The sequence below is a fragment of the Phoca vitulina genome, unplaced genomic scaffold (assembly GCF_004348235.1).
Source record: "Phoca vitulina isolate PV1807 unplaced genomic scaffold, GSC_HSeal_1.0 scaffold113, whole genome shotgun sequence".
NCBI classification, from domain to species: Eukaryota; Metazoa; Chordata; class Mammalia; order Carnivora; family Phocidae; genus Phoca; species Phoca vitulina.
This window is the reverse complement of record NW_022589816.1, coordinates 1009060-1017633: the sequence shown is the minus strand read 5'-3', so window position 1 is coordinate 1017633 and position 8574 is coordinate 1009060.

The window sequence follows — 8574 nt, the reverse complement described above, 5'->3', positions numbered from 1 at the left end:
AATTCTATGAGAAATAATATAAACTGTTAAAACAATATCTAATAGCATTCTTTTTAAAATTTTTTTCTATTTTTTCTATTTTTTTTTTCTAATAGCATTCTAAAAAATGGGGGGAAAAAAAGCTGTCCAGAGTCACTTAACACATTTCTTTTGCATAACAGAGATACACTGAAATTTAATGATATCATTCTCTATAATTATGTGCAAATTTAAAAGCACTGTGTGGGTTTTTCCACAAGAGTATATTAAAATGCTGACACTGAATACAACCTATGCATTGTATATCTTAAATTTTTAGTGCAACAGCATTTGCATTTGAGCAATAAAAATAATCAACTTAATTTGCTATCCTAGAGAGCATAGAAGTGGCTTTGATTAGCCTATTGAAAGCTTATGTTGTTCCCTTGAGTTTGGATGCAGGGGGTAGAATTGCAAACATGATGCAACTCAGTGGGGATCCAGGGTGTCAAGGCAATGCTAAAGTTGACTATATTAAATACAAAGGAGAAGGTCATTGACTGGGAACAAATAAGTTGTTTATGCTGCAGCTATTTCTATCTTCTGGAAGTAATTTATCCATGCTATTATGTTACAACCATTAATGCATACATTTTTTCTTAATTGTTCATTTGGGTATTTTTCGCAAATGACCACTGAAAGGATTAAAATAAACAATGCCCAGTGCTGAAGCAGTTTTGTGTTTGCTCTCTCCAGCCAGGCTGGAAAATCTCATAGTTCATGGGACACTGGGTAGAATACTTACGTAGGTCTTATCTAGGTAGTAGGGACTAATAAGCCCTAGAATGAGGATTGCACTGACGGTGCCTTAAGACATCAACATCTACAACAACAATAACAAAAGAACACCAGGAAGGATCAGTGTATTCCAAGTATATTAACTGAATTATCTCTTCTAGAAACTCAAAAGTTTTTGAGATATATAAAAATAACCAGCACCTATCAAAGTAAAATTCACAGTATTACAACCAAAGATTATCAGATAAACAAAGAATCAGGGAGATGAGAATATTCAATCAATGAAAATATATGCTATAATTTAAAATGGACATATGCTATAATTTGCAGACATTAGTTACTACAACTATAGTCTATATATTCAAAAGTGTGTATAAATATTTATACATATGCATTATGTTTAAACACACAAACATACAGAGATAGAGAACTAATGATAGATATTTTAGTAGACATGTTTTTTTTTATAAATATGGATTTCCTATCTTTGTTCACTAAGTACATTTAGAAACGGTAGATGACTCAGTAGAAATGAACATACTCAAATCTTATAACTTGGTTTCTAAATACCATTCTACAGTAAAAGCAACCAAGACTACTTGTAGAGATTGGGCAAGGAATATGCAAGGTGAGTCTCGATCATCTTATAGTACAAAAAAAAAAAAAAAGAAAGAAAGAAAAAAAGGAAAAAGAAAAAAATAAATAAAGTGCTCTCAAAAGATAAAGATAAAGGAGCACATCAGAGGGACATAGGGGTAAAACTGGAGGAGTTCCCAATGGCCAAAATGAGAATAATTAGTGCAACAATATTAATGAAAATATTAGATTATAATCTCAAGAAAACAATAAATACACATGACTCCATACTGCCATAAATAAATGAATAGAAAAATTGGGAAGAAAAGACAACTCTTTACAGATGAAATCTGTATTCATTTGCTAGGACTGCCATCACAAAGTGCCACAGACTGGGTGGTTTAAACAATAGAAATGTATTTTCTCATGGTTCTGGAGGCTGGAAGTCTGAGAACAAAGTGTGTTTATTGTTCCCCATAATTCCAGGAGAATCATAAGAAAACGGCACATACACCCAAAGTTACATCACTAAGGCTCTTCAGTTATCTCAAAGTCATAAAAAATAAGACAGGAGTGAATCCACAATAGATAAAGGAAACTGAGGAATTATGAAGAGCAAATGCAGTATAGTATTATGAATTAGATCCTAAATCAAGAAAATGCATGCATGGAAAAACTGGTGAAATATGAACAGACTTCATATCATTGTATCAATGCTGTCTCAGTTTTAACAAATAGATCACAGTTAATGTATATTAGGAAAACTTGAGTAGCATACTATCTACGTACTATCTTTTAAACTTTCAGCAAATCTAAAATTATTTAAAAAATAAAATTTATTTTAAAAATATTGTCATGATAAGTACAGCATAAGAAATACAGTCAATAATATTGTGGTAATGTAATATAGTGACAAATGTTGAATACACTTATTGTGGTGAGCACTAATTATAGAATTATCAAATCAATAGATTCTATACCTGAAACTAAGATAACATCATATGTCAACTATACTTCAATAACAGATTTAAAAATATTGTAATGAGATGCCTCACATAAATAAGAGAATAACCGATACTGCTAAGTATTGGCAAGGATGTGGAGCGACTGCAACTCTTCACCACAATGGGTAATAGTACATACTGGTATAATTATTTCATAACTATAAAGAATTTCTATTGAAGCTCAACCTACGCATACCCTCTGCCTTAGATTTTCAACATGGGTTAAGAATCCCATGGAAATGCACACTGATCTATATGAAAAGACATGAAAAATGTTCATAGCTTTTAGAAATGGCAGCTCAAATTAGAAACAGCCAAATTATTAATCAGCAAGTGGAAGTAAATATCAAAATATTATAAAGCTAAGAAAAACCGAAATTAGGATTTGAGAGATAGATAGGAAGGGAGTAACAATTTGACAAGGAAATCCGTGAGCCTTTCGGGGCACAAGAAATGTTCTAGTTTTTGATACAGGTATTCTTTTGTGTATGTGCATTTACTTTGCCATATATATGTATAATTTTTGAACTTTTTTTTTTTAAAGATTTTATTTATTTATTTGAGAGAGAGAGAATGAGAGAGAGAGAACACATGAGAGGGGATAGGGTCAGAGGACGAAGCAGACTCCCTGCCGAGCAGGGAGCCCGATGCGGGACTCGATCCAGGGACTCCAGGATCATGACCTGAGCCGAAGGCAGTCGCTTAACCAACTGAGCCACCCAGGCGCCCAATTTTTGAACTTTTTAATATGGTGTAAATAAATATAAAACCTTTATTTCAAAAAAAAAAAAAAAAATCTATGGCCAGAACTAATAGTATCTCATCTGCCTTTCTCATACTTTTTATTGTGAGAATCAGATAATATTCAAAAAGCTAGAAAAAAGGCATCTGAGTGGTGCATTTGGTTAAGCATCTGACTCTTGGTTTTGGCTCAGGTCATGAGATCAGGGTCATGGAAGCAAGCCCCACATTAGGCTCTATGCTTAGCATGGAGTCTGCTTGAGCTTCTCTCTCTCCCATTCATGCTCTCTCTCTCTCTCTCAAATCAATAAATCTTAAAAGAAATAAAAAGCTATAAAGATATAAAACATAATTAATATTGCAATTATTATTTTTACATTAAAACTTTTTATTATTACCTAGAGTGTTGCTATTATTACAACTACTTTTTTAAGGCTCAGAATGAAGCCCCTGGACAACACAATTGCAAGGTTTATTATTTACATCTCTTGAGAAACTACAGGATCAGATTTAGTGTAAGGTTGAGTCAGCCTACAGATATGAGTCATATGTACACAACTATGATTTAAATGAGATAGAAATAGATTTTCCATTAAAGTTTCTTCTCAGTAACAATTCTCTTCTCACCTAGGGACTTCTGCTTTATTTTGATCCCCACACAATACAATATAATTTATCTAATAAAGTTAAATATTTCTTTTTTTTTAAGATTTTATTTAATTTGACAGAGAGAGAGACAGTGAGAGAGGGAACACAAGCGGGGGCAGTGGGAGAGGGAGAAGCAGGCTTCCCGTTGAGCAGGGAGCCCAATGCGGGGCTCGACCCCAGGATGCTGGGATCATGACCTGAGCCGAAGGCAGACGCTTAACAACTGAGCCACCCAGGTGCCCCTAAATATTTCTATTTAACAGATAATTTTCAACTCCTGAAACACTTGATAACACATCAAAACAGTACACATCAAGAAACTGTCTACCTACCTAACCAACCATTCCAGTGCCTCGCTCCCAAATAAACATCTCATCACAGCACTTATGTTGAGATTTCTAGGTTTATAAACATGGTATTAACGTCAATAACATAAAAGATCAAGCACAAAACAGTTACAGATTCCTGAGTATGCTGTTTCACACTATCTGTGTGGTGAAAATTATTTACATTTACAAATGTAGGGATATAAGGTAAGAACTTAAATCTATTGTATTTAAAGTCAATGATCTTAATGCAGTGCCCCCTGGCTATTATCTATATGGGTTCACATCTACATGGGGTGAAACTCATTTCTTCAAATTAATTAGACATTTTTAAGTTTCAAATTCTGTAATTGTAAACAGGAATAATATTATCAAGTACTTGGTAGAATTAGTGTAATAAATACTTGGAATAATAAATTTATAAAATTTAGAGTAGTATTTAGCACAGATTAAGATTCCAATAAATTATAGTTTATCTCTGTATTATGTCAAAACAGCAATGTATCCTTTTAACATTGTTATTAACATTTATTTAAACTGAAATTTATTTAGAAAAGAAGATATTGCACGAAAGAGGCCAAGCCTTGTGAAAATCATTGTTATAAATAAAGTATAGGTGGTAGATAAAATAAGCAGCACTGAAGAGAATAATTTTTCATCTAATTGTGCATAAGTGGCTTAAATTACTTCTTTCCTATTTGATAGGTTTATGCAAATATTTTAAGAAAACAAACCAATTATACAGCTTTATTTTTATCAGCACATATTATGAGAGAGTTCAAAAGGTGAACAGAATATTTATTTGTAAACACTCAGGGATAACTTTTTAAGGAAATGGGTATAGTCGAGTGATCACTTTAAGAATTTTTTCTGGGTGTCAACATAAAAAAATGTTAACCATAATATTGACAGTCATGGATTCCCAAGTTAGGATCTGTTATTATGCCATGATAAGTATTTGTTTAAAAATATTTTAGTAAATTTAATACTTAAAGCTTAATTATAAAGTCCATGATACCAATATAAATGGAGTTCTGCTCAGCTGCCTTTTTTTTTAAGTAATCTGAAATTGGAAATTTATTGTCTCAAAAATTATTTCTTCTCTCAGTGGAATATTTTAATTAATTTCCTTATGATGGCAATTTTAGACCACTGAGATTTAGCTGAATCTAAATCTACTATAAGCAAAGTTTGGCATTATGTTTAACATAATAAAGTGCATTTAGAAAAACACATTCCTCAACTTTTGTAGCACTGTATGTCGTATACAACTGTTTATACGTACATAGATGTTTGCATATGTCAGACACTTATTAGAATGTCTGATATGATATGTATATATGTGTATTTTTATTGATATATATTTCTGAATAACTCATACCTCCTTGAAATACATTTATAAAGAGAAGTACATGGATTTTGATTTATGTGTTAAATCTTAAACAGTTCAGTGATGAGAGCACTCTGGGAAGAAAATTAATACTCCTTAGCAAATATGAGCAAAATAAAATCTTTAAGTAAAAGAAAGTTAGATGAGGTTTTTTTAAATATGACTCAATCTGTAATGGCAGAGAATAAATAAACTTCCCCAAAACTCCTTCTATCAAATTTCCTTTAAGCCCACTAATAATAGGGGCAATTCTGCTTCAAGATCACAAAGCATGCAATACTAGAGACAGAACACTGAAAAGTATAAATACTTCTGGTGGGATAAATTTAATGACAACTATGTGTAAATAAAATTTAAAATCTTAAAATGTTGAAACTTCCATTTTAAATCAACTTTCTGTATATTTCACATTTTTGTAAGCAAAGAAGATATATTAAGCATGTAGTTTTTAGAACTGAAGAACAGAAAGTCTTGAATACATAATTTAAATTTTGGAACTAATCATAAGCAGAGAACTCTATGACTAATAGTGACTCACAGAAAGGAAAGGGCTTGAAAAGATGGTTGTCATAAATGTAGTGGTTATCACATTCTATGTGATATTCAAGAGTAAATTTTTGAATTGCATTATTTATAGACCTAACCATCTGGAGTGATGGTAAGAGGAGGGAGAACTCCCTAAGATTCAGGTCATCTGGATTGCATGGGAGATGAAACAGAACACTTGGTGAGCAAACATTCATCTTTTTCTAATACAAGTTTTCCTGAATATTGAAGTTTCTTTTTAAGCAGCAATTCCTGCAGGTAGACTTGAAAAGAAAAAAAAAATGTGAATAAAACATGTCATCATTTATTACAGGTATTAATTGGAATGGTCAATAGGAGAAGCAACAAGTGGGTAGTAACCAGGAGCACTCCCGAGCCTACAGGGTCAACGTTAGGATGCCAGTAAGTTAGAATTCTTCAGCTCACACACTGTGGCACTGTGTGTTAATCTGATCTACTATCTAGATGCACATGACTTGCTTTATTCAGTAATTCATACTCCAATGGGGAATCAGCTAGCATTTAATTAAAAAGCCACTCTCTGAGCGCCTGGCTGGCTCAGTCGGTTAAGCGTCTTCCTTACGCTCAGGTCCTGGTCCTGGGGTCCTGGCAGGCTCCCTGTTCAGTGGGGAGTCAGCTTCTCCCTCTCCCTCTGCCTCTCCCCCTGCTTGTGCTCTTTCTCTCTCTCAATGAATAGATAAAATCTTTAAAAAAGTCACTTTCTGGGAGGTGGCTACATGAGAATTTCATCTATTTTTTTTTTTTTTATCAGAAACTCCCATTGCCTTGCGAATTTTTAAAATGAAATTTGGATATGGGTTTTCATTAGTGGAATTGGTGGTGACAAAGATAGGTGAAGTGACTGAAATAAATATTTTTGGTATGTTTAGAGTCCTTACGTGAAGAGGGTAAGAATCTGGGAGGGCTTCCATGGTTAACCTTAAAGTTTGATACTTTCAGTTTGGTCCTTATATGGTCAGATTTCTAAAAGATGGTAAATCATACCCTGGGCCTACAATCAGTGTGGTTATATTCACTTCCAGTAAAATGGCTCAGAGTTTGTTTTTATTATCCAGAATATTCTAAAAGATAGAGAAATGGGTATTCATCAAGCATACAGAAGAGATTGCAGGATAGTTTTGGTCTTACGGTTTAACAAAGGTCTATAAACATGGCACATCTGGGGTTATTTTAACTTAATAGCAAGGTGTAACAGAATAGCCAAACCTCAGTAGTATCTAAATATCGGTCACTGCCAACGATCTAGCAAAGAAATATTATACTTGTGAAGGAAAAAAATGGCTTACTTGCATTCACAACAATCAGCTGAATCCTTTTCTGTTTCATAGAATTGTGTGTGTGTGTGTGTGTGTGTGTGTATGCACTTTTGTAACACATCTTAGATCATTTCCCCACTTTCTTTTTTTTTTTTTTTTAATGTTTTATTTATTTATTCATGAGAGTCAGAGAGAGAGAGAGAGGCAGAGGCAGAGGGAGAAGCAGGCTCCCCGCCTAGCAGGGAGCCCGATGCGGGACTCGATCCCAGGACCCTGGGATCATGACCTGAGCCGAAGGCAGACGCTTAACCATCTGAGCCACCCAGGCGCCCCATTTCCCCACTTTCATTACTGTTTACATCACTGGTATCGGATATCCTTTATTTCATTAAATTGACATCACCATAAAATGAGAATTATTTTTTTGAAATAATGAAGCCATTCCACAGTATCCTTCTTCTTTCTTCATCTGGCACTCTTCTTATCCAAGATTGGACTCTCTTTATAATGTCTTATGAATCTTTATCATTCCTCCTATGCTATAAACTAAACCCATTGATGATTTTCTCTCCTCCTGTTTGCATAATTAATTTTCTTTCAAGCAACACTTCAAAAGTGTTCCCACTCAACATCCTCTTACTTCTCAGGTGTCTTTGCTCAGGTGTTTACAGAAATAAGTCAATTTATATTCTTCCCATAATGCTGCAAAGGGAAATGATGATTGCTGTTACTTAATTCTTCATAATAAACTCTACAAAATACCAATGGCACAAATTTTTATTCTGCTGAACCATGGCAATTCTTGAGTCGGTGCTTAGGTATTGGACAAAGCAAAATAACTATTCTGTGTGTTCTTCACAATGCAGAGACTCCCTTGCTACATTTTGAATGAATACCTATTGTGTCCCCTTTAAACCATTCTAAAACCTCTTATTACAGAACACTATTACAACTTCTCTAAAAATATTGGAGCAGTATCTTAATTATACATTTCTCAAAATTGTAATCAGGATATGGTTGCATCTTTCCTTACCTGTACCTTGGACTCTGTAATTTATCAGAGTGACTTTTGCTCAGATACCAATACTGTACACATTTAAAAGGCAATATTCCAACTGAGAGTTCTAGAGGGGAGGGGGGTGGGGAGATGGGTTAGCCTGGTGATGGGTATTAAGGATGGCACGTACTTAATGGAGCACTGGGTGTTATACGCAAACAATGAATCATGGAACACTGCACCAAAAACTAATGATGTAATGTATAGTGATTAACATAACATAATAAAAAAAACTAATGATGTAATGTATGGT